The following is a 6,735-nucleotide window of genomic DNA, read 5'->3' on the forward strand; positions in this document are numbered from 1 at the left end:
AGTGGAGTGGAATGCGGCCGGGGTTTTGGCCAGAGGTGCGGATAGGGTCCATTTTATGTGGGATCAGTGGGCCAGCGTGGGCCTAATCCAATGTGGCGGCCTTGGTCGTCCCATATCCGCGCCGAATTTGGGATGGATATGGAGAGTGCCGGTAACTCCAGGCGTTTGGGCCAGGTATGGAGTGGTGGCATTTTTCGTCCAGACAATGACCGGACAACCCGTCCGGCCGTTTGGGGCATCCGGTTGTAGATGCTCTTATCCTATCGGGGGAGGCAAGGAAGAAGGAGTGTGGACGTGCTGAACCCATGGACATATGAACCCACTTTTCAAAAAAATGCATTTTAAACATTTTTAAAATGTCAAAAAAATTCAAAAAGAAATTCACGCATACATCTTCGCAATATGTGTGTGCGGCACGAATTTTATGAAAAAAAGTCTCTATTGGTTTTGCCTCCCTAAACGGGACAGATTTTAGTGCTTCTAAATAGCGTTTCACGACATATTTATTTTGTGTTTTCAACATAGGCCATAGAAAAAGTTATTTTTCGATGAAATTTTCTGCATGTACATAGAATGCGAAGATGTATGCGTGGGACTTTTCTCAAAAAATGATTGCATTTAACAATTAAGTTTTCTAAAGTGCGTTCATATGCCTATGGTAAGATGATTCATCCATTGCACTTCTCAAGGAAGAAGGCGGAAAAGACTTTTGCGTGCGTGCGGGCATCACAAATTCAACGCAAGAGCGCCGGCTTGCACCTGCAGTTGCACCACCAGCCGCAGCTAGAGCCGGTGCGAGGTGTGAACCGCCGGAATGGTCAAAGTGGGTGACTGCTCTACAGGCTGCGCAGCACAGGAGTCCCATCCAGATGCAGCTGGCTCCCATCCCATCCTATCTTACTCCCAGCTAACGCAACATCATTTGGCCACGGCAGGCAGTCGACGGCACCACAGAATTAACAATCCACTTTTATGCATGCCAAGCTCGCAAGATCCAAAGGCCAAGCAAGGAGGTGGTGGCACGTGATATCCAGAGGTCCAAGGATGATGTATTTTTCTCTCTCCCGTACGTTATGGTCATAGATTCAGATCCGTGCATCGGGAGGAGTACGTGTACGTTCGTACCTGTTCAAAGCTTCAAATGTGGACTTTGCCACGCTCCAGCAAAATCTTCCAGCCGCCAACAATGTGATCTCATCTGATGGCGGCTTTCCAAACGAAAACAAGGAGGCGTCAAGATAGAGCAAATCGTATCCGCTGTTTGTCGTGCTACACTGGATAAGTGGTACTCTCTCCGTCTAAAAATACTTGTCATCAAAATGAATAAAAAAAGATGTATCTAGACGTTTGATGACAAGTATTTCTAGACGGAGGAAGTATGTCATGCATGATATCTGTGGCCACCGAGTACTTCCTCCGTTTCAAAATATTTCTATGTGATTTTAATTCAGACAAAATAGTTACTACTCCCTCCATTCCCAAATATAAGTCTTTTTAAAGGTTCCAACAAGTGACTATATACGGAGCAAAATGAGTGAACCTACACTCAAAAATATGTCTACATGCATTCGTATGTTGTCCATTTGAAATGTTAAAAAAAATTATATTTAGGAACGAAGGAGTAATGTGTTAATTGTTCTTAAATTGGCTCGCCGGAAGATGTTGTGCTCGTTCCATCCTACTTTGACTTTTGGGCACCACCAACCAACACGTCGGCTGCAGGTTTTCCTCCATGCTAAATCCCATCTAGATTTGGCCTTCACCACCAACCAACACGTCGGCTGCAGGTTTTCCTCCATGCTAAATCCCATCTAGATTTGGCCTTCACCACCAACCAACACGTCGGCTGCAGGTTTTCCTCCATGCTAAATCCCACCTAGATTTGGCCTTCATTCCTCCCTCAGACTATACCAAGATGGAGCAGCATAAATAGCGTCGCGTTTGCGTGACTGACTAGCTAGCAGTTTTACCAGAGACGCCTGTCCAGTGCCGCCGGCCGAGGTGCACAAGGGAAAGGAAGCAATAATGGTGGCCGTGGCGGTGCTTGCGCCGTGGCTAGCATGGCTCGTCGTCTCCTTGCTCTCTGTCTACCTCCTCAACCTCCTCACCCATGCGCGCTCCGGCCTCCCGCCGGGCCCGCGCCCGCTGCCACTCATAGGCAGCCTCCACCTCCTCGGCGACAGGCCGCACCGCTCCCTCGCACGCCTGGCCAGGACCCACGGCGCCCCGCTCATGTCCCTCCGGCTCGGCTCGGTCACCACGGTGGTCGCCTCATCCCCCGCCATGGCCCGTGAATTCCTGCAGAGGCACGACGCCGCGTTCGCCACCCGGTCCGTGCCCGACGCCACCGGCATGCATGCTGCCGGCTCCGTCCCCCCCCCCCCCCCCCCCCCCCCCCCCCCCCCCCCCGCGTCGCGGTGGCGCGCGCTGCGCAAGATGATGGCCACGGAGCTCTTCGCGCCGCACCGCCTCCGGAGCAAGAAGGTGGGCGAGCTCATGGACCACGTCGCGCGGCTGGCGCGCGACGGCAAGCCGGTGAACGTGGGGCGCGTGGCCTTCACAACCTGCTCTCCCGCACCATCTTCTCCCACGACCTGACGAACCTCGACGACGACAACCGCTCCGGAGAGTTCCAGGAGGTGGTGACGGGATCATGGACGAGGCCGTGGGGACCCCGAACGTGTCTGACTTCTTCCCGATGCTCGCCCCAGCCGACCTGCAGGGCACGCGCCGGCGGCTGGCAAGGCTATTCGCTCGGCTGCACGTGGTGTTCGACGCTGAGGTGGAGCATAGGCTGCGCACTCGCGACGCTGCCATTTGCTTCTATTGATAGTAATAGCTTTTCAAGTTTGCTACAGAAAAATATGAACGCTGGTAAATTCAAAAGCTCATATTTCTGCCACTAAAATTCCTATAGAGTATTCTCTGCTTAGGAATTTTGTAGGAAATATGGCATTTATTTCTGCCACTAAAATTCCTATAGAGTAATCTATGCTTAGGAATTTTGTAGGAAATATGGCATCTATTCATGAGACACGGGGGACACAGGACGAGGCGTTGACCCGTTGGCTGGGCAGCTGGGGTTGCTACCGGCCCACCCGAGTTCGAGTCCCGGCTCGGACGCGTGATGCTTGCGGAGTTTCTCCTATAAAAAAATGCCAACGAGGGTTAGCCCTTGGGTTGGTCCACTCTTGTTGCCACGCTAACCTGAGGCAACACTAAAAATAGCAGGCTACACAATACCGAAAGGTTCACGCATTTTCATAAACGTATGGGCGATAGGTCGAGATAAAGATGTATGGGATGAACCTGATAAATTTATGCCGGAAAGGTACCTGGGTTCCACAGTTGACTTTAGAGGTGCGGATTTTGAGCTCCTTCCATTTGGTGTCGGACGTCGGATCTGCCCTGGGATGACATTGGCAACCAGGATGGTGCATTTGATGCTCGCTTCATTGTTACATCAGTTTAAGTGGAGTCTCCCTATTGAGCTGGAAAGAGATGAGATTGACATGGAAGATAAATTTGGCCTCACACTTACTAAAGTCGTTCCCCTTCGTATAGTAGCAACACCAGTTTGAATTGACCGAAAAAATATAATTTGTATGAGTGCTTTAGGTGTTGTTAATATGTAATAACTCAAATGTGTCATGTGTCGAATTTATACCATTATTTATGTGACAATGATATTGAATGTTCTAGAAAACTCGACTTCCTAGCCATTCACAAGCTGAACTATGTTGTTTTATTGAAATGTTGTTCCTACAAAGATATTCATACATGCCATTCTTTCCAGCCAAATTATTTCTGAGGTTTGTGCAAAACCACGGTTGCAGAAAATCACTGTATGAAAAATACAAATATATTCATACATATCATTCTAGCCACCCAAATTAACTTGAGGTTTGTGCAAAACCTTGGTTGCACAAAATCCACATATAACAAATACAACATATCTGCCAACCACGGTGGATAGTGGATGGTTTGTATTAGATAATAAAAATGGTTAACTTAAATTGGCAATATTGGTTTTACACCTTAAGCACCTTTTTGGAAGAATAATAACAGCTATCGGAGGAAGGCAACATAATTGTATATTTTCACATTTGGGATGTTTATATCGCTCAAAGATTCTAAAATTTCACACTTCATAATTTTTCACCATGAGAATGATACTTTCCACCGGTCAGAAAACTTTTGTTATCTGGATATTTCGCATTCAAATCTCTTGCACATCCCAGAGTTCATAATCTAGCATAACCCAAATATTTCAACATTTCAATCCTTGCGTACCTTTATTATTCGTTATTTGTCACCAGGAAAATCAATAAGCACAAATTTCAAAATTTTGATGATCATATCACATACTCCCTCCGTCCGAAAAAGTTTGTCCCAAACTTATCCCTCAAATAGATGTATCTAGCACTAAAATCATTAGCTTTTTCGGATAAGCTTGGGACAAGCTTTTTCGGATGGAGGGAGTACTTAAAATCCCACGGTGGTAAACTAAAATCATTGGCAAGCCAATTTTTGGGTAATGACCATATCAACAAAATTTCCGCATTTTCGTGTGCACAGAACAAGCAAAGCACATTGGAGATCTAACATGGTTGGAACAAATTACAGATATTTGACTAAGAAAATAAACAAACAATCAAATTTCAGTTCCACATCATAATGAACTAAGCGGCAACTAGACTATAGTATATTTGGATAGTGATACTGGCGTCAAGATAATGATAAACTAGGCGGTCTACTAGACTACAGTGTGTTTGGATGGAATGGTGATGTCAAGATAATAATAAATTAAGCCATCAACTAGCCTTATAATACTGTTTTGGATGGTGACAGGATGAGTGCACAATGCTAGATATGTTTGGAGTACATAACTAGATATGTTTTCACCTCTGTATATGTACTCAAATTCTCTATAATACTAAGCTCCCTAGTTTTTAAGGCCCCATAATCAATTGAGGTCTTCAATTGAAATTGGGTCACCTATTTTTGACCGGGTCAACAATTTCTCAAAGCTCTCTCACTCTATTTTTTTATACTATACACTATGCTTCTTAATTTGTAAGGCCTCACATATAATTGAGGTCTTCAAACTAGAATTTGGGTCACCAATTTTAACCAGGTCAATAATTTCTCAAGGAGCTCTTCCATTTAATTCTTTTAGTTCAGTATGTTCCCTAATTTTGAAGCAAGATATTTAATTATGGACATGATTTACAATTTTGATCAGTCCAACAATTTCTCAAATCAATCAACAATCGGCCTATAAAAACATATTAATTCCGCGCACCGTCCCACCACGTAGAAAAAAGTGTCACCATATGATACAAGCAATCATCAACGCAGAAATTTTCCTACTTAAATCTGGGTTGACTAACGGTATATACAGTGTCATACCACGAAAGGCACACCAAATCAATGCCATATAAAAAAATACTCCATCATCTCCCCCACCCGCCAAACTAAGTATTCCATCAGTCCCAAATACAATGGGGTATTAGTTTTTTTTAATTAAATTTCTTTGCCTTTCATCAAGTTCGAAGCAAAAATATTGACATCCATAATATTAAAAAACAATATAGAAATTCATTTGATGAAATCTAATGATACCGATTGATATTATGGATTTTGATATATTTCTCTACAAATTTTATCAAACTTAAAAATTTTACAATAAAAAAAGTAATACACCTTATTTTTTGAAACATAATGAGTAATTCTTTTAAGAAACCCAACAACACCAACGGTGCAACAAAGCGTCATGAATAGATGGACGAAGCTTCCTGACATACTGTAGGGTGCCATTGGCCCACTGCATGTGGACTCTGCAATACGTTAGGGGATCCTTGTCTTGTACAGATGCACCAGCTGTCATCGACCTAGATATGCATGGCTGGTACAGATGCAGAGGCTACAATGCGGGTATTTCCCCGCCATCCATTATTCCATTGGTTTTGGCCTACCAGGCTACCACTAAACCTGAAGGCTTGTTGATTCGTACTGCAATGGTTAGGTATTATCTCTGACAAGTATTTCCGGATGGAGGGATTACTACTTATTTTTTCATGCAAAAAAGGAAAAGAAAAAGATACTACTAATCTTCTTTTCTGAATAAAATTTGTTGATCAGACATATCATGTTCCCTTGTTCGTGGCAATGGTAAAAATTTCATAGTTCCTGTTTCCTGACAATGCGGCGATGCATCTTCCTTGTCCCTGTAAGGAGGCGATTTGTAGATTGGCGTGGCAACATGTGCTTCAGTTTTTCTCTCAATATTGCGACCGTGCGTTGCTAACGTCTCCGCGGGGCACAAATTCGATGTGTTTTAGCATCCACACTGGAGGTTTCCCGACGGCGTGGTCCGATGATTCAATGTCCCCACTTGGTGCAAAGCATTTAGAGTGCTCGACATGGCCCATGGTGTAGTATGCAACAATAGATTTGACGATTCAACTTTTGCTTGATGCATATGTTTTCGAAGATGCCCCGTGTAATTGGCCTAAATTAGCTTTGTATGGGCGCCCTGGTCTCTAAGTGGCATGGAATCGGTGGCGATGGCGGATGTCCCTGAGCATTGCTCGGCGACATGTGTGTTTCTTGCTGCGTGGTGGGGTCTACGTCGGGACTGTGCGTCTGCGTGGTTATGCGATGATGCCGGTGGTCTTCGGCTATGTGGTGCTCTTTGACGACCTCAAGTTTCAGGGGTAAAAACTCTGATGT

The 6,735-nt window shown here is 44.8% G+C and overlaps 1 pseudogene; it reads left to right on the plus strand.

The window, feature by feature from the left end:
- Positions 1 to 663: 663 nt before the first annotated feature.
- On the plus strand, positions 664 to 2,916 carry LOC123171250 (geraniol 8-hydroxylase-like; annotated as a pseudogene).
- The last annotated feature ends 3,819 nt before the right edge of the window (positions 2,917 to 6,735 follow it).

Source organism: Triticum aestivum, chromosome 7D (genome assembly GCF_018294505.1).
Source record: "Triticum aestivum cultivar Chinese Spring chromosome 7D, IWGSC CS RefSeq v2.1, whole genome shotgun sequence".
Taxonomy (NCBI): domain Eukaryota; kingdom Viridiplantae; phylum Streptophyta; class Magnoliopsida; order Poales; family Poaceae; genus Triticum; species Triticum aestivum.